At 36.9% G+C, this 26,260-nt stretch overlaps 1 pseudogene; it reads right to left on the minus strand.

Annotated features, from left to right (window-relative positions):
• Positions 1-24,376: 24,376 nt before the first annotated feature.
• On the minus strand, positions 24,377-25,566 carry LOC143654794 (DNA polymerase zeta catalytic subunit pseudogene; annotated as a pseudogene).
• Between the last annotated feature and the right edge of the window lie 694 nt (positions 25,567-26,260).

Below are 26,260 nucleotides of genomic sequence, written 5' to 3' on the forward strand. Positions count from 1 at the left end.
ACCAACAATAACCAAAATGAAAAATGCCCAGGAGGGTTTTAAAAGTCAGTTGGAGCTGGCAGATGAAAGAATCAGTGAACTTTAAGACAAGATAGCTGACATTAGTCAAGCTGAAGAACATTAAGAAATAGGAAATATTAAAAGCAAAAATAGACTAAGACAGCTATGGGGCACCATTAAGCATGCCGACACATGCTTTCTGGAAGTCCCTGAAGGAGAAGAAAGAAAGGAAGGGGCAGAGAGCATAGTCAAAAAAAATAGTGACAGAGAACTTCTCAGATTTAGCAAAAGATGTGAATATGCACATCCAAAAGTGCAGAGAATGCCTAAGAGTATAGACATGAAAAATAAACCGCGTCATATATTGATAATACTACCGAATGCATTCAGAAGAGAGTTCTGAAAGCTGCAAGAGTAAAACAATGTTTTTTTTTTTTAAAAAACACATCACATAGTGGAATGTCACTTTCTCCTGAGAAGCCATGTTCTAAATACTTACAGTGTTGTAAGAAAACAACAGCCAGCCAAGAATTTTATATCTAGTACTACTCTCTTTCAAACACCAGGGGATATTAAAGCATTCTCAGATAAACAAAAGCTGAGGGAGCTCATCGCCAGTAGACCGGACCTACAAACAATGCTACAGGGAGTTCCACAGATGAAAGGAAGGGAAGTAGACAGTGGTTCAAAGCAGCCTTAAAAAACAAGGTCATTTGGTAAAGGCTAATTTTGGGTAATTTTAAAGGTCAGTATTATATTTTATTGTTTGGTATGTAACTCTACTTTTTATGTCCTACAGGAGCTCAAAATACAAATGCATAAAAAGTAATGATAATCCTATATTTTTGGATATACAATGTAAAAAGACATAAGTGGTAACAGGTTCAAAAGATATGGGGGGACATGGGTTATAGGAAAAGTATATGATTAAGCTATTGAAATTAAGTTTGTATTCAGACAAATATGATTGTTATATATATAGGATGTTAACTACATGGTAACCATAAGGAAAACAGATGAAAACATATCCAGATAGAAATGAGAATGCATTCAATATGGTATAACACTAAAAAGTAAATATAAAAGTAGGCTTTAATGGAAGTTGAGGGGCAAAAATGATATTAAACTGACAAAGGATAATAACAAAATGTTAGAAGAACGTCCCATATTGTCAGTAGTGGCTTTAAATGAATATGGATTAAACTGTCCAGTCAAAAGGCAAACATTGGCAAAATGCATAAAAATGTGGCACAACAGCATGCTTTCTGGAAAAGACTCACCTTAAAGTCAAGATACACATAGGTTGAAGTTGAAAGGATGGGAAAAATATATATCATGCAAGTAGTAACCAAAAGTGAGTTGGGGTGGCTTTACTAATATCTGCTATGATATACTTAAAGTCATAGAAAGTTATGAGAGACAATGATGGTCATACATTGATAAAGTGGAAAATTCAACAGGAAGATGCAGCAATTGTAATTAAAATGCACCTAACACCAGAACCCTCAAATCAAATTACATGAAGAAAATACTCACAGATCTGAAAGAAGAAGTTCACGGTTCACTATTAGGAGATATTAACACACCACTCCCAATAATTGATATAACATCTAATCAGAAGATCGAGGGAAGTACAAGACTTGGATAATAAACAAAGCCAAACAAACCTATAAGACATGTATAGGGCATCCAATGAATACAGAATATAAATTCTTCTCGAGAGCACATGGCTCATTCTCCAGGATAGAACACATGTTGGGTCACAAAACAAGTGTCAATAAATTCAAAACTATTGAAATCATACGATGTATATTCTCTGACCACAACAAAATGAAGCTAGAAGTCAATAAGAGAGGGAGAAATGGAAAATTCACAAATATGTGGAAATTGAACAACATAATCAACTAATGGGCTACAGAGGAAGCCAGAAGGTAAGTTAGAAAATATCTTAAGGCAAAAGAAAATGAAAATACAGCATACCAAAAATTATGGATGCAGCAAAAACATGGCTCAGAAGGAAATTCACAGCTCTAAATGCTTACATTAAAAAGAAGAAGGATTTCAGATCAGATATCTAACTTCAAAACTGGAAGAACAAGAAAAAGAAGAGCCAACCAATCCCAAAGGAAACAAAAGGAAGATAATCAGAGAGATCAGAGTGGAGATAAATGAAATAGAAAAGAAAAAAAAAAGAATCAGTAAAACCAAAAGGTGGTTCTTTGCAAAGGTCAATAAAATTGGAAAAAAAAAAAAAGAAGATACAAATAATGAAAATCAGAAGAGAAATGAAAAGGAGGGCATCACTACTGACCCCACTGAAATATAAAGGGAGGATTCTATGAACAAGAACAATTGTATGTCAATAAATTAGATAACCTAGACAAAGAGACAATTCCTTAGAAACACATAAACTACCTACATTGACTCAAGAAGAAATAGAAGATCTCAACAAATCAATTACTAGTAAAGAGATTGAATTAGTAATCAAAACTCTCCGAACAAAGAAAAGCCATGACCAGATGACTTCACAGGGGAATTCTACCAACATTCCAAGAAGACTTATCCAAATCTGCTCAAACTCTTCCAAAAAATAAAATAGGTACATTTATACATTGCTGGTGCAAAGTAAAATGGTCCAGTTGCTATGGCAGACAGCTAGTTGGTCCTTCAGAAAGCTCAGTACAGAACTAGTATTTGACCTGACAATCCCACTATTCAGTATATACCCAAAATAAGAGAAAGTGGGGATGTATACACATATATGCACATTGATAGTCATAGCGGCATTATTCACAGTTGCCCAAAGATGAAAACAACCCAAATGTCCATCACCTGATGAGTGGATAAATAAAATGTTGTGTATATATACAATGGAATATTATTCAGCCATAGATAGTAATGAAGTCCTGATATGTGCTACAACCATGAATGAACCTGGAAGACATCAAGTTCACTGAAATAAGCCAGACACAAAAGGACATCTATAGCATGATCTCATTGATTTGAAACAATTAGAATAAGCAAACTCACTGAGTCAGAATCTAGGACATAGGTTATCAGGTGATGGGGTGGGGATAAGGAATGGAGGTTAAGGCTTCAAATGTACAGGGTTCTTATTTGGAATGGTGGAAATGCTTTGGTAATGGATGGTGATGATGGTAGCACAATTCTGTGAACACAATTAGGAGCACTAGTTGTTTGATCAAACCACTTGATCCTTTCAAGTTGTGATTTCAAATTTGTTAGGTCTAGAGCAGCATGGTCCAGAAATATATATCTGACTAACTATGATTAAAAGGGGGAAATGTTAGATTGTATGTATGATAACAAAATTAAAAAAAAATCCATGGAACTACATTCCTAAACAATGTACCATGGACTTTGATTAAGGGTACAATTATAAAAATGTGCTCTCATCAATTATTGCAAATGTTCTACACCAGTGCAAGTTGTGGTGGTGGAGTGGTGTAGGGGTATCCAGCATTTTATGCACGATTGTTTTGTAGACCCACAACTTCTTAAATAAAGAAAAAATCTTCATAGCAGCACTGTTTACAATAGCTAAAAGGTGAAAGGAACTCAAATGTCTATCAACAGATAAATGGAAAACAAAATGAGGTATAGCCATGTAATATTGTATTATTGTCCATCAAAAGGAATGAAGTATTAGTACATGCTACAATATGTATTAACCTCTAAAATATTATGCTACGTGAAAGAAGACTGACACAAAAAGTCACATAGTATATGATTCCATTTTTATGAAATATTCAGACTATGTAAATCCATAGAGACAGAAAGTTGACTGGCAGTTGCCAGGGGCTGGGAGAGGGAGTGGCTGCTTAACGGTACAAGACTTTCTTGAGGGCTGGTTTTGGTTTGTTTGGTTTTTATACTATCCTCATTCACATTTGAAAGAACCTATTTATTTTAGGCCTAAACTACAAAAGCTTTTTTTTCTTTGATTGCTATAAATGCATTCCATTATGTTGAATAATGTTGTACTTTTCTGCTGCTACAGCTTCTATTTTAGTCTTGTTCACCCATAATTTTGTTAACCAAAGTGACTAAGTTCTATTTAACAAAGAGATATTTAGGGAGGTGGGGGATTGAGGACTATCATTTTAGCATGTAGCTGAGCTCAGAAGCAGGCACAGTATGACCCTTCCATACCATTTTATCATGGCAAAAATGAACTATTTCATTAACATGAAACCAAAATGTAACCATTCTATGAAGTTAAAATAAGAAGCTAAATTATATATAGTATAGCCTAGCGTAATGGCTAATATTTCAATATGTCATCTTAAAAACTACTAGTTAATCATGTGTTAATTTACTTTATTAGTAATCCAAAGTTTTAGAGTTGATTTAGGATCTTGGAAGTTGTGTTTTAAGGGACATACGACAGAACATATTTATTCTTTAAGTAAAATGTGTGTTAGAATTAAAATCGAATTTAGTTGAACATAAATTTAAACATTTTCACAATCCTAAATGCTGTGTGGGAGTAATGTTAGCTTATCTAACTAAAAAAAAATAGTATGCCAAATTTAGGAAGTTCAGATTAATTAGTCACTTTATGCAAAAACAAAGCCACATCTTATAAAAAAATGAAATGCACAGCTGAATGTTACTCCATATGATACAGTTACAGAGTAGACATGTAGCTGCTTTCAAGGCAAATTTATCAAACTGTATGATTAGCACAAAGATTCACTCAATGATCTGAACTTGAATTCTCATATAAAAAATGTTTATGATCCAGCATTTTATCTAAGACCAGGTTTTATTTCTATTTTCTTTTTAAAAGGCTAATACATCGAAAACTCTATTAAATTCAGTTTCTTTATTTTTCTGTAATTATGAATATATATAGTTTATTTAAGTGCCCCTCATTTTCTATAAACTAAAACAGGGCTACTTCAATGTTTATTTTATGATCTAATTTATTAAATCCTCCAGAGGTAGGAAAATCTTTCAAAGGCAAATGATGAGCCATAGGAGTTTTTCTCAGTTAGAGACACACAGACAGCTTTCAGTTTCAGGTCCTTAATCTTAGCCACTGGTCACGAAAAAACATAAAGATGCAAAGACACACTTGGCCCAAGTTTCAAAGGACTATTCTTTCCAGTAGAAGAGACTTATTTTTAAATTGTTTTGATATCCCAGAAAAACAGATAAACAAATAAGCAAAGATTCATAAACTGGATTGCCTATCCTTTCTTTGACCTGTCAGAGAAGCCTTTCCTATCATCCACCTGATTGATCTGACTTCAAACCAGATACACAATCATCACTATCATCCAAGAGGAAGATCATCACCTGTGCCCATCACATGTAGTTATGCACAGGAGGCTTTTACATCTATGCAGCCAAGACTGGCCTGTTGTCCCCTAGTCCCTGGACTGCCTATGGAAAGGGAAACAGCCTTAAACATGAGTTAGAGAAGATATGGATTGTCATGGTTAGGGACAGGTGTCAACTTGGCCAAGTTGTGGTACCTGTTCATCTGATTGGGCAAGCGCTGGCCTGTCTGTTGCAATGAGGACATTTCAAAGGATTAGGTCATGATCACATCAGCTACATCCACAGCTGATTCCATTTGTAATCAGCCAAAGGGGAGTGTCTTCTGCAATTAGTGATGCTAAATCCAATCATGGGAAGCCTTTTAAGGAGGACTCAGAGGAGACAGGTTCCATTCCTGCTTTGGCTGGTGAGCCTCTCCTGTGGAGTTCATCCAGACCATCCATTGGACTCATCGGCTTCGCAGCCTGCCCTGTGGATTTTGGACTCTGCATTCCTTCGGTCACGTGAGACACTTTCATAAATTTTATATTTGCAAGTGTTCCCTGTTGATTCTGTTTCTCTAGAGAACCCTAACTAATACATCTTGGTACCAGGAGTGGTTCTTAAGGAACAGAATCTTAAAAATGGGTTTTTATGAATGGTTTTCTACTCTGACTGGGCTCAGAGACACTAAGGACTCTGATTCCCATAATCAGAATGACACTCCCAATCCATGGACTGAGTTGGCAAAGGAGATAGTCAAAATATCATCATTCGATTCTCCTAATGCTTCGCTTGTACGAAGCCAGACTCTGGGGGATAATGTTTTTGACACCTTTACAGAGTTTTGTAGAAACAAGAGTTATAGAGATGTTGGTTGGTTGTTGTTAGATACACTGTCTACATTAAAGGGTGAAAGGGATGGGCTTAAGGCTTCAGACAAGAAGCTTAAGTGCCGTCTGAAAGATGTAGAGGTTTCTATGAGTATCCTGAAGGAAAATTTTATTTCCTGTAGGCGTAGACTTGAGATCTCTGAAAATCAGACTCAGAATCTTATTGTTAGAGTAGCAACTTTACAACGTAAACTGAAATCTCAGTCTTGCATGGTGTCTGCCGTTAAAGTGAGGGCATTGATTGGAAAGGAGTGGGACCCTGAAAAATGGGATGGTGACATATGGATTAATAATGATGTTGGGGGTGAGGGTGAAACCCTAGACCATGCTGAGCCTTCTTTAGATAACCCTGTAATAGTCTGCCCTGAGGACATAGCCGCCCCACCTCCAGCCTGCCTTGAGGAATTGGCCACCCAACCTCCTCCTGAAGGGATTAGCCCTAGAGTTATTAATCCTGTTTCACCAGATGAAACTGCAAATGAAAGCCCTGAAGCAAATGGCTTGGAAGATATTTCTAATTCTTTTCATGACCCACCCCCACCACCCCTCATTTCTTCTAGACCTATAACTAGACTAAAGTCCCAAAAGGCCCCTAAAGGTGAGGTACAAAGTATCACACATGAGGAGGTACGTTATACTCCAAAAGAACTGTGTGAGTTTTCCAATTTATATAGACAGAAATCAGGGGAATATGTGTGGCAATGGATTTTAAGAGTGTGGGATAATGGTGGGAGGAATATAAGGCTGGATCAGGCTGAATTTATTGATATGGGCCCACTAAGCAGAGATTCTGCATTCAATGTTATAGCTAGAGCAGTTAGAAAAGATGTTAACAGCTTGTTTGGGTGGTTGGTTGAAACATGGATCAAAAGGTGGCCGATATTACCTGAGGTTGAAATGCCAGAACTTCCCTGGTATAATGTAGATGAGGGGATCCAGAGGCTTAGAGAGATTGGGATGTTAGAGTGGATTTATCATGCAAAGCCTGCTCTTACACCCCAGGAATGTCCAGAGGATGCACCTTTTACCAGAACAGTGAGAAGTAAGTTTGTGAGACTAGCACCATCATCCCTCAAGAGCTCTGTGGTTGCACTTCTCTGTAGGTCAGATATTACTGTAGGAACTGCTGTCACTGAGCTGGAATCCTTAAACACAATGGGGATGACAGGATCCCAAGTTGGCAGAAGCCAGGTGGCAGCACTTAATCACCAAAGACAGGGTAGACATGGGTATTATAATAGACAACAAACTCAAAGGAGGCATCAAAATTATATGACATGCAGAGATTTGTGGCATTGGCTAGTAAATCATGGGGTGCCTAGAAATACAATAGAAGGGCAGTCTACTAAATTCTTGTTGGAGCTGTATAAACAAAAGAGTTCTAGGTCAAGAGAACAGAAGTCTAACCTGAATTACAAAAACACAGAGTCACGGCCCCTTAACCAATTTCCAGACTTGAAACAGTTTACAGACCCTGAGCCCCTTGAATGAAGGGGAGGTCAGATCCCTATGGGGGAGAAATCTGTTACACTGCCACAAATTTATACTGTTAACCTTCCTCTAAGTCTTCCCCAAGGAGACCGACGGCCTTTTACCAGGGTAACTGTGCATTGGGGAAAAGGAAATGATCAGATATTTCGGGGATTATTAGACACTGGTTCAGAAGTGACATTAATTCCAGGGGACCCAAAACGTCACTCTGGACTACCGGTCAGAGTGGGGGCTTATGGAGGCCAGGTGATCAATGGAGTTTTAGCTCAGGTCCGTCTCACAGTGGGTCCAGTGGGCCCCTAGACCCATCCTGTAGTTATTTCCCCAGTTCCGGAATGTATAATTGGCATAGACATACTGAGCAACTGGCAGAATCCCCACGTTGGTTCTCTAACTTGTGCAGTGAGGGCTATTATGGTGGGAAAGGCCAAGTGGAAGCCACTAGACCTGCCCCTACCAAGCAAAACAGTAAATCAAAAGCAATACCATATTCCTGGAGGGATTGCAGAGATTACTGCCACTCTTAAGGACTTGAAAGATGCAGGGGTGGTGATTCCCACCACATCCCCATTCAACTCTCCTATTTGGCCTGTGCAGAAAACAGATGGGTCTTGGAGAATGACAGTGGATTATCGTAAACTCAACCAGGTGGTAACTCCAATTGCAGCTGCTGTTCCAGATGTAGTATCATTGCTTGAGCAAATCAATACATCCCCTGGTACCTGGTATGCAGCTATTGATCTGGCAAATGCTTTTTTCTCAATAGCTATTAGTAAGGACCACCAGAAACAGTTTGCTTTCAGCTGGCAAGGTCAGCAATATACTTTCACTGTCTTACCTCAGGGGTATATCAACTCTCCAGCCCTCTGTCATAATCTCGTTCGCAGAGACCTTGATCGTTTCTCCCTCCCACAAGACATCACACTGGTCCATTATATTGATGATATCATGTTGATTGGACCTAGTGAGCAAGAAGTAGCAACTACTCTAGATTTACTGGTAAGGCATTTGCGTTAGAGGATGGGAGATAAATCCAACAAAAATACAGGGGCCTTCCACCTCAGTAAAATTTTTAGGTGTCCAGTGGTGTGGGGCATGTCGAGATATCCCTTCTAAGGTGAAGGATAAATTGCTGCATCTGGCCCCTCCCACAACCAAAAAAGAGGCACAACGCCTAGTTGGTCTTTTTGGATTTTGGTGACAACATATTCCTCATTTGGGTGTGCTACTCCGGCCCATTTATCGAGTGACCAGAAAAGCTGCTAATTTTGAGTGGGGACCTGAACAAGAGGAGGCTCTGCGACAGGTCCAGGCTGCTGTGCAAGCTGCTCTGCCACTTGGGCCATATGATCCTGCAGATCCAATGGTGCTGGAAGTGTCAGTGGCAAATAGAGATGCTGTCTGGAGCCTTTGGCAGGCCCCTATAGGAGAATCACAATGCAGACCCTTAGGATTTTGGAGCAAAGCCTTACCATCTGCTGCAGATAACTACTCTCCTTTTGAGAAACAGCTTTTGGCCTGCTACTGGGCCTTAGTAGAGACTGAACGCTTAACCATGGGCCACCAAGTTACCATGAGACCTGAGTTGCCTATCATGAGTTGGGTGTTGTCTGACCCACCAAGCCATAAAGTTGGGCGTGCACAGCAGCACTCTATTGTAAAGTGGAAATGGTATATACGAGATAGAGCCAGAGCAGGTCCTGAAGGCACAAGTAAGTTACATGAAGAAGTGGCACAAATGCCCATGGTTTCCACTCCTGCTGCCACATTACCTTCTCTTTCCCAGACCAGAGCTATGGCCTCTTGGGGTGTTCCTTACAGTGAATTGACTGAGGAAGAGAAAACTCGGGCCTGGTTTACAGATGGTTCAGCACGATATGCAAGTACCACCCGAAAGTGGACAGCTGCAGCATTACAACCCCTTTCTGGGGTGTCCTTGAAGGACAGTGGTGAGGGGAAATCCTCCCAGTGGGCAGAACTTCGAGCAGTGCACCTGGTTTTTCATTTTGCTTGGAAGGAAAACTGGCCAGAGGTGCGTTTGTATACTGGCTCATGGGCTGTTGCTAATGGTTTGGCTGGATGGTCAGGGACTTGGAAAGACCATAATTGGAAAATTGGTGACAAAGAGGTCTGGGGAAGAAGTATGTGGATAGACCTTTCTGAGTGGGCTAAAAACATGAAGATATTTGTGTCCCATGTGAATGCACACCAGAGGGTGACTTCAGCAGAGGAAGGTTTTAATAATCAAGTGCATAAGATGACCCATTCTGTGGATACCAGTCAGCCTCTTTCCCCAGCAACTCCTGTTATTGCCCAATGGGCTCATGAACAAAGTGGTCATGGTGGTAGGGATGGAGGTTATGCATGGGCTCAGCAACATGGAATGGGTAGTGGAAGAAGGTAGTGATAAATATGAACTTTGACCACGTGATCAGTTACAGAAACGAGGACTGTATTGCTGTTTTGTTTGTGTTATACTATTTAAGTTGTAAGATATCAAGTTTAAGAATGAATGTTGCCCAAGGATTTGCATGCTATTATGGAGAGATTTAATGTGTTTCCAGTTATATGCAGGACAGTTGAGTATTGTCAGGTAAAAGAAAAATGTGTGCTTATTTGTTTTCATTTGGAAATTAAGTATGGTCTAAGGTGATATATATATGTATATATGTGCCAAGTTGACAAGGGGTGGACTGTCATGGTTAGGGACAGGTGTCAACTTGGCCAAGTTGTGGTACCTGTTCATCTGATTGGGCAAGCGCTGGCCTGTCTGTTGCAATGAGGACATTTCATAGGATTAGGTCATGATCATGTCAGCTACATCCACAGCTGATTCCATTTGTAATCAGCCAAAGGGGAGTGTCTTCTGCAATTAGTGATGCTAAATCCAATCATGGGAAGCCTTTTAAGGAGGACTCAGAGGAGACAGGTTCCATTCCTGCTTTGGCTGGTGAGCCTCTCCTGTGGAGTTCATCCAGGCCATCCATTGGAGTCATTGGCTTCACAGCCTGCCCTGTGGATTTTGGACTCAGCATTCTTGCGGTCACGTGAGACACTTTCATAAATTTTATATTTGCAAGTGTTCCCTGTTGATTCTGTTTCTCTAGAGAACCCTAACTAATACATGGATGTTTTGGTTTGCTAAAGCTGGTGGAAAGCAATGTACCTGAAATGGGTTGACTTTTTAAATGGGGATTTATTAGCTTACAAATTTACAGTTCTAAGCCCATGAAAATGTTCAAACTAAGGCATCAGTAAGATGTTACCTTCTTTGAAGAAAGGCCACTGGCATTTGGGACATCTCTGTCACATGGGAAGGCAGATAGCAAGCTTCGGCTGATCCTTCTCTCCTGGAAGCTTTCAGCTTCTGACTTCAATGGCTACCTCCTGCAGCTCCGCTGAGGGCTTTTACTCTCTGAGCTTTTTGGGCTTTTCTATCTTTTATCCTCCCACAAAGTACTCCAGTAATTGGATTAAGATCCATCTTAAATGGGGTGGGTCACATCTCAGTTGAAATAACCTAACCAAAAGGTTTCCATCTACAACAGGTCCGCACCCACAGGAATGGATTAAAAAAACATGGCATTTTTTTTCTGGGGATGAATTACAGCTTCAAACCACCACAATTGGCAGATAAACTTAGCTCAAAACCAGAAACAAACAAAAAAAGAATTAAAATTGTTTAGAGAAAGAGAGCCAGCAAATGTAAAGTTCAATTACTAGATTCCCCTAGGAAAAGCTAGTAAGGCCTATACAAAAAAGTCATTCTAAATTTATAGGGAAGAAAAGGCCAGGATTAAAGGTCGCCTTTTGATAGCACTGCTATAATTGAATATCAGCTAAACATGTGCCTTTTTTGGCATGTGCATATATATTGAGAAAATAAAAATAGAGTTTCCAAAAATTTAAAAGAAATGATAGGTGAAAATATAACAGGTATAGTACACATACGAGCAAATCACAAAGTGAGCTAATACAATTTGAATTTCTAAATTTTAAAAATGTTGCTATTATCCCTCTATCTATGCGATGATGAAGTAGGTAATACTAAAATCATTCTATTTGATTTGCAATGCATTTATAAACATTTTTAAAACATTTTTAAGTGGTCCAAGAGCACAATGGTCCTCTGATAATTGTTTCCTTTTTATATATCTGTATCATTATTCATCATTTTTATTGTTATGTCTTCATGTTTATCACATTTTTCTTCAGAAATTCCTAATCTGCAATTAATCCCATACAGTGTATTTTTTTTATTTCAGACATTGTATTTTTTTCTTTTTAGAGATTCTATTTGAGTCTCTTTTCTAATTTCCATGTCTCCACTTAAGTTGTTTGATATTTCCACTAGTTTATGAATGCAAGTAATATAATAATAATAACTGTTTTAATGTCCTAGCTTGTTAATTTTAACAGCTGTGTCAGTTATGGGTTGTTTTGATTAATTATTTTTCTTTATTATAGTTAATATTTCCTGGCTTGTTTATTGTCCTTATAATTTTTTTTTTTGCATGGGCAGGCACCAGGAATTGAACCCAGGTCTCTGGCATGGCAGGTGAGAACTCTGCCTGCTGAGCCACCATGGCCCATCCTATCCTTATAACTTTGATTCAATTCCAGAAATTGCTGATTTTATCTTTTTCGGGTTAAATATTTTTGCATTACTGTAAATACACATGAGTATTGCTCTGAGATGTAGTTCTATTACCTGTGAATAACTTGATCCTTTCAAGTTGTGATTTCAAATTTGTTAGGTCTAGAGCAGCATTTTGTCTAGAGCTTATTTTATCCCAATAACTAGTCAAGATACTTTATCAATGCCCTATAATTCCTCATGTTTTTCATCCAGCTGGCATTGTGGGAATGCCGGCTATTTCCCCTAATCCTCTTGAATGCTTTTTCCCCTGGTCTGGAGTAGTTTACTCTGTGCATATTTGATCAGTACTACACTGAATGCTCTGAGACCCTTTTCAGATCTTCAAAATTCTCTTTCTAGTCATCTCTCCTCTCTGTTGTTCTCTGCCCTGGTCTTTGCAGACTCAACTCAGAGAGTTCATCACTAGGACATGTGTTCTCCCTCTTTGTGCTATGTACTGGTAACTCTATTAAGGCAGAATCTCTGAGCATCACAGGGCTCTCCTGTTCATTTCCTGTCTCTCCAGGATCACTGTCCTTTGTTTCCTGCCATATAATGTCTTGAAAACTATTGTTTCTTAACTTTTTATCTGCATTTTTTTTGGTTGTTTCAGGTGGAAGGGTAAATCCTATCCCTGCTATAGCATCTTGTCTTGAAACAGAAGCTATACTTTACTGTTTCAGAAGCAAATAATATTTTTGTCACACCTTATAAAAAATAAGTTGACCTTCCTTTAGTTGACACAACTTTTGGTGTGGGGAGTCACATCTAGTGATTTGCTTGCTGACAAAAAGAAATTATTTAAGAGTTAAAGCTAAAAGACATATAATCTTTATTCAAACAGGCAGTATTAATAAACAATGGCTTTTAAAGTTTTTACATCATTGCTAAAAGGACTTACCCCAAATCTTGACTCCAGAATGCTAGGAATTGTTTTTTGAATGTGTCATTGTTTATTTATCCGAGCTTCATCTGAGAAAAAAGTTTCTAACTTCAAACTATATATTCTTTTATGATAGATTAAAGGCTTAAAAGGAATGCATACATACACCCACAAATATTAGCTGGGAACACATTTTGGATCAAAACCTTTAGCTGACAAAGTGCTAATGTCAGCTGAAATATGTGTTTGCTTGAAAGAAACCACTAATTTGCACACATGCTGCTTTTATCTTTCATCAGCAAAAATATAACACTGGGGTACATATACATTAAATATATAATAGGACTGACTTTTAACATCTTTAAAGAGAACGTATGGGTCTTCCTTATTTTCGGTAATGTGGAGCCAATCATTTGCATATAATTAGACAACCCATAAAACTCACGTGCCCTGCAAATTTAATTTGAGTTCAAAATGTCCTTTTTTCCTGAAGTTCTATATATGAAACATTGTTCTAGATTCTGATATTTAAAGTGTCCCGTTTGAAAGTATTATGTCCCCAGAAAAGCCATGTTTTGCTCCTGACTCAATCTTGTGGGGGCAGTCATTTATTTAAATCCCGATTCAAAACTGCAGGCTGGAAAATCTTGATTAGATTATCTCTGCAGAAATGTGACATGCCTAATTGTAGGTGTGACATTCTGATTAGATAGAGACATGACTCCACCCATTCCAGGTGGGTCTTGATTAGTTTATTAAAATCCTTTAAAAGAGGAAACATTTTGGAGAGAGTCAGAGATGACAGAAATAACAGAGCCAACAGAAACTTCAGAGCAGAGCTTACACAGATGCCGACTCTTGGAGAACAGAGACACTGATGGTTGGAGATACCTGGAGCCCAGAAGATGTTACCATGAGATATTGAGCAAGCCAGAACTTGGAGAGAGTCAAGGGAAGCCAAGAGATGAAAGCCAGTCCCAGAGAAGCAAAGTGAGGAACCCCTACAGGAACAGAGGCTGAAAGCAATGGAGCCCAGGAGCAAGGGATCAACAGATGCCAGCCACATGATAACCCAGCTAACAGAGGAGAGTTCCTGACCCATCAGCCTTCCTTGAATTAAGGTATCTTGCCCTAAATGCCTTACTTGTGCGTTTTTATAGACTTAGAACTATAAATTTGCAATTTATTAAATTCCTCTTTTTAAAAGCCTTTCAATTTCTGATATATCACATTCTGGCAACTTGCAAACTAAATCAACAAGTAAAATACAGTCTCTGATTTTGAGCAATTTAGATTCTGGAGAGGAGAGAGATGTTCGAACATATCTACTCAATAACGTGTGGTAACTGCTCTGATAAAAGAGTCAGGAGGAAGTCCAAGGGGTAAATGATTCCTAAGTTCCGTATTTAAAGATAAATAATGGTAGGTAAAGGAAATATAAACAAATGGGCACAGAGAAGAGTTCTTTACTTACATGAGGAATCAGTCATGTTCATTTTCTATTAGAATTTCATTGAGTAATTCTTAAAACCCCCACCGTTTTCAAATTTTAAATTATAGCTTAAGTTATATGAAACTCTGTAAAACTTTCCAGGACCCTATTATCTGTAAAATGTATTCACAAAAAATTTTTAATGTATCCATGGAAGTCTTCTGTTTAAAACTATTCCATAGGCGGCCTTCCAATTCCATTAGGGAAAAGCCCGAAGACTTTATATAAAACGTGCCAAAATTCTGTGTATTCTGTCACTTTTTCTCAGTTTCATGTTACTTTTCTCATTGCATATTGGACCAGCCATGTTTGTATAGTTTTTTTAAGTTTCAGGCTTTCTCTTATCTCCAAATATTCCTACATTGTTTGGAAACTTTCCTTTGGTATTTATGCTTCTATCAACAGAAGTATACATAGCATCCTGCATGCTGGGAATAAGACTTTCTTATCCTAAACCTTCAAACTTCCATCAGCAGTTCCTAAAAGGAAGCTATACCAGTTTACAGACAAGCCATCTCCCTCTGACCTTCACCTGCCAAAGGGGAGAGTGGCCCAGACCCCTAACATTTGCTACCTTGCTACCACTATTTGTATTGAACCATCCAACTGTATTCATCATGCATTTAATCCCTATTTATGTTAGCCACCATAAGCAACCCATATCTCCAGATTATTCTTCATTTCCCCAATACTCAGTCAAAAATTCCACTGTCTATCAGATCCCATCCCTTTTCCTTTCTTCAGGTATATTCCTCCAGCAGATCTCCCCACTTTCTAATGAATCACTAATTTTTCCTTTCCACTACATCTTTCTAATTAGTCATCCAAATTGTCCACATTTATCCTTCCTGCTATTTCTCAATTATCTGTTACTCTTTATATCAGACTTCCCAAAGAGTACCGATTCCAGTATTGTTCCCCCACTCACTTTGTCCTCTCCTCTTCTCTATGCCCAGCACTTGCAAAGCCACCGATGATGTACATGTTGCCGAATCCAATGGTACAACCTCATTTCAAATCACATTGGCCTTTTGGTAATATTTATCAAAGTTACCGTTCCTCCTATTTGAAACAATTTTGTTTGTTTGGTTGTTTGTTTTTGCATGAGCCGGCACCGGGAATCAAACCTGGGTCTCTGGCATGGCAGGAGAGAACTCTGCCTGCTGAGCCACCATGACCCACCCTGAAATATTCTTTATTGGCTTTTAGGAACATGCAATTTCCTTAGTTTTCCTCCATATCATTGGTTTTCCTCCATATCATTTGATTAAAACATGGCAATTTCCTTTGTGAGATGTTTCTCATCCCATTGGAGTATTGACATAGGAATGCTCCAGGCTCAGTCTTTGTGTCTCTCTGTTCTTCATGGGTTCTCAATCCCTTGATGATCTTACTCTTGCAGATTTAAATTCGTGTCTCCATCCACCCAGGTGATTGGCTTCTGATTTCCTCTCTTGATCCATTTCCTAGAATTGTCTTCCTTGTCTTTTCTGTTCCTTGCTGGCCCTTGAAGTTTGTTAGGAATTCTCCTACCTTTGGGAATTTGTGTTGCTATTACTTCAGCCTGGAATGCTTTTCACTCAACTATGTTGATGGCCGTCTCCATCCCTTCCTTCAAAGACTTATTCAAATATCACCTGATCAGTATAATGTTTCTCAATCAGTTTGTTTAAAGTTGCCCCTCATTGTCCCCTTGTCACTGATAATATACTTCCCTGATTGATTTTTCTCCACAGCGCTTATCAACTAAGCTATTATATCTTTTACTTATTTTGTTAATTTCTAAGTCCATCTAACAAAATGTGAAATTTATAAGAAAAGGCTTTGTTTTTTCTTTTTCATAATTGATGATAGTCCAGTGTGTAGAAAAGTGCATGACAAGTGCCAGGTGTTTATAAATAATTATTGAATACGATTGAAATAATGGGAGACTTCTGCCCACTTTTCTTGTCTGTCTTAATTTTAGGATTTCATATCACTTCTTCTAGCAAGCCTTACCTAGCCCTGAAAGGTCAGGTCTCATCAACGTGTGATTTGCTAATGGAATCATTGTGTTTTATGCATTGTTATTGTTTTTTTCATTGCCTGACTCCTTTTCTACATCTGAATCATATGCCCTGAGAATGTAGGGAATAAGGTTTATTTGCTGATGATACAATTCTAAGTATTTAAAAGATTTCCTGTGAAAATTAGGTTTTAAATTAAACAGATTCTTAATACCTTGGGAGTGGGTGGAAAAATTTATGAAAATACTTTAAAAAATTATTGATATAATTTTTGGAAAGCATTTCTTTTCTTAAAACCAGTACTTGAAAAAAAAATGTTTGTTTCATCAACTAGATTTCCAAGATAGCAATTTTTAAGGGCAAGAATATAATGATTTTTTTTACCTTACTTGGTCCAATGTCTTAGTTCCTCCTCATACAATCTCATAATATATACTAGTAAATATTGTGATTTTTCAGATTTTTCTTATAAATGTGCTGTCTTTTGCAACATTTTCTCTGTTTTTTTGTTGCATGATCATATTCTACTCTGTATATCTAGCTACTTAGCTTTATATGTGTACTTATATAAACTGTAAAATTGTTGTTTTAGTCTGAGTTCCCCAGAAGACAGAGATTATGTCATGTGCTTTTATGTTAAGTCTTTATTGGGAGGTGCAGTCTTAGACCAGCTACTGTGGTAGAAAAAGGTAAATAAAGTTTCAAGTAGAAAAAGCAAATACAAGGTGGGTGTGCCTTACCAAACTGGACATAGATTCATAAGAAAAGAGAGAAGGCCTTGAAAGTCTCAGTGGAATCATTGCATCTTGGAGCAGGTATAGGATGTAAGAGGAGAATAGAGTGGAATTTATCTGCTGATTTCTTCCTGTGCCTTATCCTTCTTTTGCCCATTGATAAATCTGCTCCTTGAGGCATCAACTCCCTTGCACTTTTGATTTGGGTCACTGGGACTGTGTAAGAAAGCATGTGGGAAGCCAGATTTCATGCCATATAGCATAACAGAAAAAGAAACTGGTCTCCAAGGGCTGCATTTGGATGACAGAGCCCCTGTGGAGCTGCTGTGGGAGCTCAGTGCACGCAGTGCTGAAGTCTGGCCCTGACTAGGAGGAGGAAGACTGAGTTAGCTCCTTTGTAGAGGATAAAGCTTCAGTTTCTTCATTTCCCACTGAGAAAGAAGCCAACATCCAAGGGGAAGGCAGGGTTCATCAAATCCAGGGATGCGCATGAACTGCGCTCAACACAGAATTGTGCAAATGTTAGGTAGTTATACATTTGCAATATCGATGATCAGAAGCATAATGTGACAGATTTTGACCTATAAAGCAAAATAATAGACAATAGTGAAAGTTTTATGCTTCTTTTGTTAAGAGTATTTTATTTAAATATTAGGGAATAGAATCACGCAGAAAACATTGACATTTAGAACATTCATGAGTAAAGTGCAATGCCAACTGTTCTAGTTTGCTAGCTGCCAGAATGCAATATACCAGAAACAGAATGGCTTTTAAAAAGCGAATTTAATCAGATGCTAGTTTATAGTTCTAAGGCCGAGAAAATGTCCCAATTACAAGAATTCCATAGAAATGTCCATTCAAAGGCATCCAGGGAAAGATACCTTGGTTCAAGAAGGCCGATGAAGTTCAGGGTTTCTCTTTCAAGTGAGAAGGCACATGGCGAACACAGTCACAGTTTCTCTCTCATCTGGAAGGGGACATGGCGAACACGGCTTCATCTGCCAGCTTTCTCTCCTGGCTTCCTGTTTCATGAAGCTCCCCGGGAGGTGTTTTCCTTTTTCATCTCCAAAGGTCTCTGACTCGTGGACTCTGCTTTGTGGTGCTGCAGCATTCTCTGCTCTCTCCAAATCTCTCTCATTCTCCAAAATGTTCCCTCTTTTATAGGACTCTAGAAACTAATCAAGACCCATCCAAATGGGTTACCTAATCCAGTTTAACAACCACTCTTGATTAAATCACATCTATGGGGGATGATCTGATTACAGTTTCAAACATACAGTATTGAATAGGGATTATTCTACCTTTATGAAATGGGATTTTGATTAAAACATGGCTTTTCTAGGGGACATACATCCTTTCAAACCAGCACACCAACCTACACAGTTCCTAAGCATGTAGCGTGAGGACTGATGCTTTGTCTTGAGGAAAGATGTTTTATTGAAGTCTTTGATGCTTGACAATATACTCCATTATCAATCAGGAAAAATGTTATAATGGGGATTTGCCATCAAAAATTTGCTGGAGAGCAATACATGATCTGATCCAATTTTGATAGTCAATTTGGTCTCATAATTAGTCACACGCTTAATGTTAATGATTCATTTCTGGACTGGATTCAAATAATGGTAAAAGGAAAACTGAAAACCAAAATGTAATATTTAAAATGAAATTACTCTGAAAAACTTGTTTCAAATTCAAAATACACATTTTGTTCCTGAGTAAAGAGTAAGATTTTATGAAAAATGTATCTTATTATTTGTATGACTATTTTTCAACAGAAAAATATAACTGAGAAAAATTAAATTGCTGAAAAGTTAATCATGCTAACACTACTGTTGTCACGAATTGTGTTTGTTTACTTTCTTCCATTTCATACAAAATTCGGATAATGCTACATATAGGGCTTTTTAACATCTTTCCACTATATAAGATAAACATTTTTCAAAACTGACAAAATATTCTTCTATAACATAAATTTAATTTGAATATGTCATACTCTAATATTTCTCTGTTTTTTACATTCATACTGCTTTGTACTTTTCACTATTGCTATTTTTAAAAAGGCTCTGCTGAAGATCCTTTTGCATAAATCTTTGTAAACAATCCTGATTTTATCCTATGGAAAATTTCAGGCATGTAATTTGTGGGTTAAAGACTTCAAAATACCAGATCTTGATTCAGTGTCAAATTGTCATGCTAAGAGAGTATAACAACATTCTTACTAGCAGTATAAAATGTTTCTATTTCATCATGATTTGATCTGAACTAAATAATGTCTACATTTTGATAAACGAAAGTGAATTGCTTTTTTTTTATTTTTTCGTGGGCAGGCACCGGAAATCTAACCTGGGTCTCCGGCATGGCAGATGAGAACTTTCCCTGCTGAGCCACCGTGGCCCGCCCTGCATCGCTTTTATAAAATGTACTTAGTTGCTGCTTCAAAGTCCTCTTTCTTTTTAACCAAAAGTTCTTTCTGAGATATTTGTTTTCTAAGTGGATAAATTAAACATGTTTGTGTACATTGATTAGTCATTAGATTACTATTTGATGAAGTACCTGCTTTTGCCCATTCTCTCTGTGGCAGGCTCATTTGTTTCTTTTTTATTTGCAAGTGCAAATTTACATCAAGGATACTACCTGTGGTAGTTTGGAATTATATGCATCCCAGAAAAACATGCTCTTAATCTTAATCCATTCCTTTGGGCATGGATGTATGATAAGTAGATCCATTGATGAAGTTGCTTCAGCTAAGGCATGCCCATGTCAGTCAGGACAGGTGTTGCTCTTATTTCCGGAGTTCTTTATGAAAGAATGAAATTCAGACACCAGAGGGAAAGCCACAGAGGGAGCAGCCAGAAGCTGAACTTCAGCAGAAACTGGAAAAGAGGGGAAGGACCAGGAGACACTGCCATGAGCCTTGTCATGTGACAACTGAAGACCAAGACTCGTCTTCAGGTAGAAAGCATCATCTTGACACTGCCTTCATTTGAACTTTCCTTTAGCCTCAAAACCATGAGCCATTAAATTCCCCTTTTCAGGCAACCCATTGCATGGTATTTTCTTGGGCAGCCAAGGGAACAAAACACTTTCCGTTTATTTTATGTTAAAATATTTTTCTCGGTTTATTTCTCTTTTGATCCTATTTGCCATCTTTTTTGAAGGACTGTTTCACTTTTGCCAATGATTTCATTAGTTATTCTGGTTCTGTTTCCTTCTCTTCTCTTAATTCTTGCAATGTTTTTCAGCAGCTCTATTTATTTATATGAAGCTTTCTACATGCCAGGCACTGTTCTCTACAAAATATGCACTCAACTAATCTTTACATAATAACTTTACAAAATAAGGAGGAAATGAAAGCACCAAAATATTTTTAAAATTTCCCCCAAACCACAGCAGCATATAAATTGCAGAACCGGAACTTCAGTCTATGTGGCTTAGCTCCCTATTACATGCGCTTAACCATTAAGATGAACTACCTGCATTTTATTCTATTTGCTATTTTATTATTATTTTAATTTTTAATTCCTACATTTCTTTTTTTTTTTTTTTTTTGCATGGGCAGGCACCGGGAATCGAACTCGGGTCTCTGACATGGCAGGCAGGAACTCTGCCTGCTGAGTCACTGTGGCCCACCCACCTACATTTCCTTATCATTAATGATATATGTTATGATTTGGGAATTTGTTTTCTTTTTTTTTTTCAGTTGAAATTTCTTGGGTGCCAAGTCTATTTTTGAGCAATTTATTACTGTCTCATGATTGGAAATAACCCTCGGAGCAAAAAAACACTGAATTTGTGTATACTGGGACTTTTGCTCTTTCAATTTCTATTTAATCCTCTATTTTTAATATTGGGTGATTATCAAAATTATTTGACATTAGAATATTTTCAGTTTTTAAATTAACATCTCCCTTTTACTATTTTATTAATGAAAAAAATGCTTCGTTAATTTTGCCTTTTAATTAATCAAGTTAAACTTGATAAATACTTTGTCAAGTTGGGAAAAGTTTCTATTAACATTTGGTTTTAATTTTGACTGGCTTGAAATGGTAAAGTTCACTGAAGGATAATTCACACATTTATAATATTAAATTTTCCCATTCATAATGTGGCATAAATTTCCAATTATTCCACTTTATCTTTATGTACCTTAGTAATAATATATTATACTTTTCAACATAGAATTCTTGCATGTTTATGTATACATACAAATAAAAAAATGAAATATGGGCATATATGTGTAGTGGCACACACTGCTCTATAATTGCCTAATCTAATGACAATTTTATTTGCTTTAATTTCAATTCCCACACTCTATTATGATTACTGGTTATGTGTATATTCTCTCAACATCCGCGGAAGACACTAGGACAACAGAGATCTTAAACCATATTTTTAACCCCTCAGTAAATATAAGAGATACAAATATTTGTAAAATGAATGCTTTCCCCCTCCCTGTCCAAAGCAGACATCCCTCAGCCCTTTTTATTAGACATACATAGCTTAAACAATTAATTTGTGAACCACTAGAATCAGTATAATTGATAAAAATGTGTGATGCATTTTTATGAGTTATTTTTGACTTAGAATCAAACAGCTTGAAATGAAGGGTTTTCTTTAAAATGTTTACTAGTGTTATTCTTAAATAAGTTTAAAGTAGTTTTCAAAGTGTGGTCAGAGATAGCTATATATGGCCTGTGAACAGAAGCTCTGTTTTTGTTGACATTTCAGTGTTCCTCTCATGAATTTGAAACCACTAAAAACAGCAAGAGTTGCAAGAGTTTTCACTTAACACATCTATGAATTCCTTAGAGGTGCTCATTTTTTTTATTTATTTGCTTGTTTGTTTGTTTTCTAGCAGCAGGTAAGCCTTCCAAACATCAACAATAAAGAGATAACCATTATTTTAGGAAAACACAAACTCAAGAAGTTCTGGGAAAATGTTTTGACATTTTATCTACTATTGCTATTTTCTAAATATTAAAGTAGATAAAATTGAATATTTTATCATAATGATATATTCAAATTTAAAATGAGCACTCATAGATTGTGCTTTATATATAAATAGGGGTAAAACAAAATTATTTTTATTTGAAACTAAGCAAAATGTTCTTTAATACTATGGTATGTCTGCGTAGTATGTTGGCATTTTATTTCAGCCTGGCTTTGGGAACCCAGCTGAATGCACTTTGTGATTCCTGCATGCCATAACCTGAAAAGCATTAGATGAGAGAAAGATTTTGGTTCATCGAAGGTCTTTCATGACACATTAATAGTGTAAGTGTGTATGTGCATGTGTTATGTTTATTTGCATTGACTTACTTCACATTACATTATTTTAATACCTCTGGGTCTGATGTTCTGATGGTCATGGTTTTAATATTCTGAGGACAATGAAAATGATCAGACAAATAAGAATTTATTGTAAACTGACAAGACTCTGATATTCGTATGAAGGAAGATAAAATAAAAAGAAAATAGATTCAAGTGCAATAACTCTTATTATACCAGGAATTGTGCTAAGAAGTTTATTTAATCACTATGCATGATGTAAAGTAAGTTAAATTATCTTGTTTTTCAAATGTAGAAAGTGTTGCTTCAAGAGGTTACTTTATATGTTCAAAGTTATACAATCAGTAACTCCTGCCAAGAGAGTTGAAGTATATTAGAAAGAAAGGGGGTGGAATTAGGACATTAGTTAAGATGTTTTTTCAGTAAAATTGGTATTGATTTAGTTTCTATCTTCCAAAAGTATATGTGTTGACTTATACAATTAATACATAAAATATATTTCCAAAAGATGTCAATTATCTTTAGTGATAAGATGATAAAGTTGTGATTTTTCTTCCCTGTAAACATTCTTTGTAATATTTATCAATGACCTGTTTTTCTGTATTTTCTTGTCTATGTATTAGTTTTCCATGCTGAGCATCAATGTAAATTTATTTATTTATTTATTTTCATATTTTATTCAATTTTAATATGGTTTCCATTATTAACTTTAAAAAAAAATGATTTCCAGTTTAGAAAACAATGCACTGACCACATAATTTCCTTTTTCATTTTATACAGTTATACAAATATTCTAAATACACGTTTTGTGATCAAGATCATGGCAAATAAGATTAACCGTACAGTACATAAGGAAAGAAAATATTTTAAGCATATTTAGAAGCAATAGAAATGTCTATACAAAACAAGCAAAAATGGAATAAAATTTTTTATATTTAAAGTATTGCAACAGGCCCACAGGTTTGTAATAAAAATGTCTTTGCACAGTTCCTCACAATGCCTCATTAATAGCTAAAAGCAAGACAGTCATTATAGAAAATAATGTTTCAAAATGCTACACATGGTACTATTGTTTGCACAGTTCAATCAAAATAACAAATCTACTTTGAGTCAAGCAAAACCTAAAGGAAATATATACCAAACAACTTGAAAATCGTCTGTATAAAATTCATTGCACATTATTTTACTCAGTTGTTTGAAAAGTAAAAAAAGTGTATTTACAAAATATTTCATAGTTGAAATTATAAAATGAATGGATATCTCTAAGTAACACGTCTTGATACAGACAATTCAAGGAAAACACAGAAATGGTTATTCGTTCTTTAAGAGGTTCAGTGCTCCTTTCACAGGGAAATGAACATGATCTATTCAATTGGATTTACAAGATGTTACACATACTGGAGCAAATTCAACACCTGCATTATAAAACAATGTTAAAAAGTTGAAAGAATGAGGAATTTGTACATTGTAAGAAGTGAGCTATTCAGAGATCAAGTATAATTTTAATTAATTAGCATAAAAGTCTCCTAGTCTTCAAATAATAGACAGACAATGAACATCCTTGACTTGGTGAAAGTTGAAAAAGCACCATGCACAACAGTTCAGTGGTAAACACTGAAAAAAATAGCACCTGGAATAATTCTGTGATACTGACAATTTAAAACTGGTCTAGTAATTGCCAGAGATATGGTGCCTTGGATACTTCTCTATTTACTCGAGAAAGTTTGAAAAGTACTGGGCAGTTCAGAGAAACACATTGTATATGTCTATCAAAGCAACCTGTACAGTTCTTGCATATCTTTAAAAGTTGTTCCTGTTTACGTTCTAACTCCCAAATTTCTTGGTTGAGGATGACTGCAACGTGCTGAGGTTGACTCCAACATTTACTACAGATGCCATGCTGAGTCAGGTCGTCACACACAGGACAGTGTAAGGTAGTGAAATAGTGCCTTTCCGCCCTTCAAATTCACTTCGAGAGGAGCTGGTGGTTTTCTGGATCCTTGGTAATTCATGATACCAGTTGAAGACATCAATACCAATAAGTGAGAAGATTCTTGCCAGAGGTGGAAGGATTTGCTTGGTGATATAGTAGGTGGCATTTAGTCTCAGAGTCGGGTCCTGCAGAACTTCTACTGGGCACCTCACTAGCTGAATAAGTAGTACTCCGGGGGTGCCATAAATGATGACATATGGTACTCGCTCTCCAACTCGAGGCTCAGAGTGCCGGTCGTAAGTAAGCATTTTCCTTGTAAGTTCAAGGGCTGGCACACAAGCTCCAGGTTTATAAGAGGAACTTCCTCTGTATTCCTTGGCAAAGATAAAATCTTGCATGCTGGCCTTCCCCTCCAGAAGCTTCATACATTGTTGCTGAACATACTGTCTAATTAGACTTATATCTCTTGTTTCAAATAGCAGCTTTAGAGAACACTCAAGTATCTTAGAAAAAGCAGGGCAGGAATCTCTTCTAACCATTTCTATTCCTTTTGCATCAAATACTGGGTCTTTTTGATCCAGTGTTTCATACATGTAACCCACATATCTCTTTTTTGTTTGTAAGACACAGGGCAAATATACCTTTTCAAACTTCAGTTTCACTGGTTTAGGATTGGTAGAAATTACAGCTTCAGCAATTTCCTGACCAATCTTAAAAGGCTGCTCTTTAGTGGCTCCTTTCAGTAGCACAAACATACTGTCAGTATCACCATATACAACCCTAGCACCCCATTTTTTGGTATCATTCACCAGTTTAATAGCTCATTCCAAGGTCTCTCTGGCTTTGTGAACAATACTGTCCCCAACCTCAACACATGGCATTCTCCCAGAAAAATTGGCAGATGTATATCCAAATGTGACAATGTAAATTTATTGTCTCACAGTTACTGTAGGTCAGGAACCTGGGCAGTACTTTAGTGTGTTCTTTGGCTATATGTCTCACAAGGCTACACTCACGATGTGAACAGGGGATGCACTTTCATCTGAGGCTCAGCTTTCAATCCTAGGTCAAGTGGTCTTTGAAAGAATTTATTTCTAAAACAGGAGAGCTGTAGAACTCATGGCAGCTTACTTCTTCAAGGCCAACAGGAGTACTCTTTCTGATCGCTAGATTCTCTTTTAACGGGAGCATCTGATGAGATCAGGCCCACCCAGGATCACAGCCCTTTTGATTAACTTTAAGTTAACTGATTAGAGACCTTAATTACATTTTCGAAATGTAACTTCGCTATATTCTACTGGTTAGAAGCAAATGGCAGGTTCTGTCCATACTCAAGGGAAGAGGACTACTCAAAGGGTAGAAATAACAAGGGCCATCTTAGACTGTTCTGCCTTTTATACTCTGTGACCACAGTCTGGAAATAATTTAAGAGAAGCCAAATAATATTTTGTGTATTTTATCCTAATTTGTGATTTTTTTTCATTTATTGTAACCAACATGCTAGAACAAAAAAGCACTAGTATTCTCAATAAATAGTTAGCAGCACTGTGGTTATAAAAGTTTTATTATCTTTGCATAATTCAAAATAGACTTCTATGAGTATTTTCT

The sequence above is a fragment of the Tamandua tetradactyla genome, chromosome 14 (genome assembly GCF_023851605.1).
Source record: "Tamandua tetradactyla isolate mTamTet1 chromosome 14, mTamTet1.pri, whole genome shotgun sequence".
NCBI classification, from domain to species: Eukaryota; Metazoa; Chordata; class Mammalia; order Pilosa; family Myrmecophagidae; genus Tamandua; species Tamandua tetradactyla.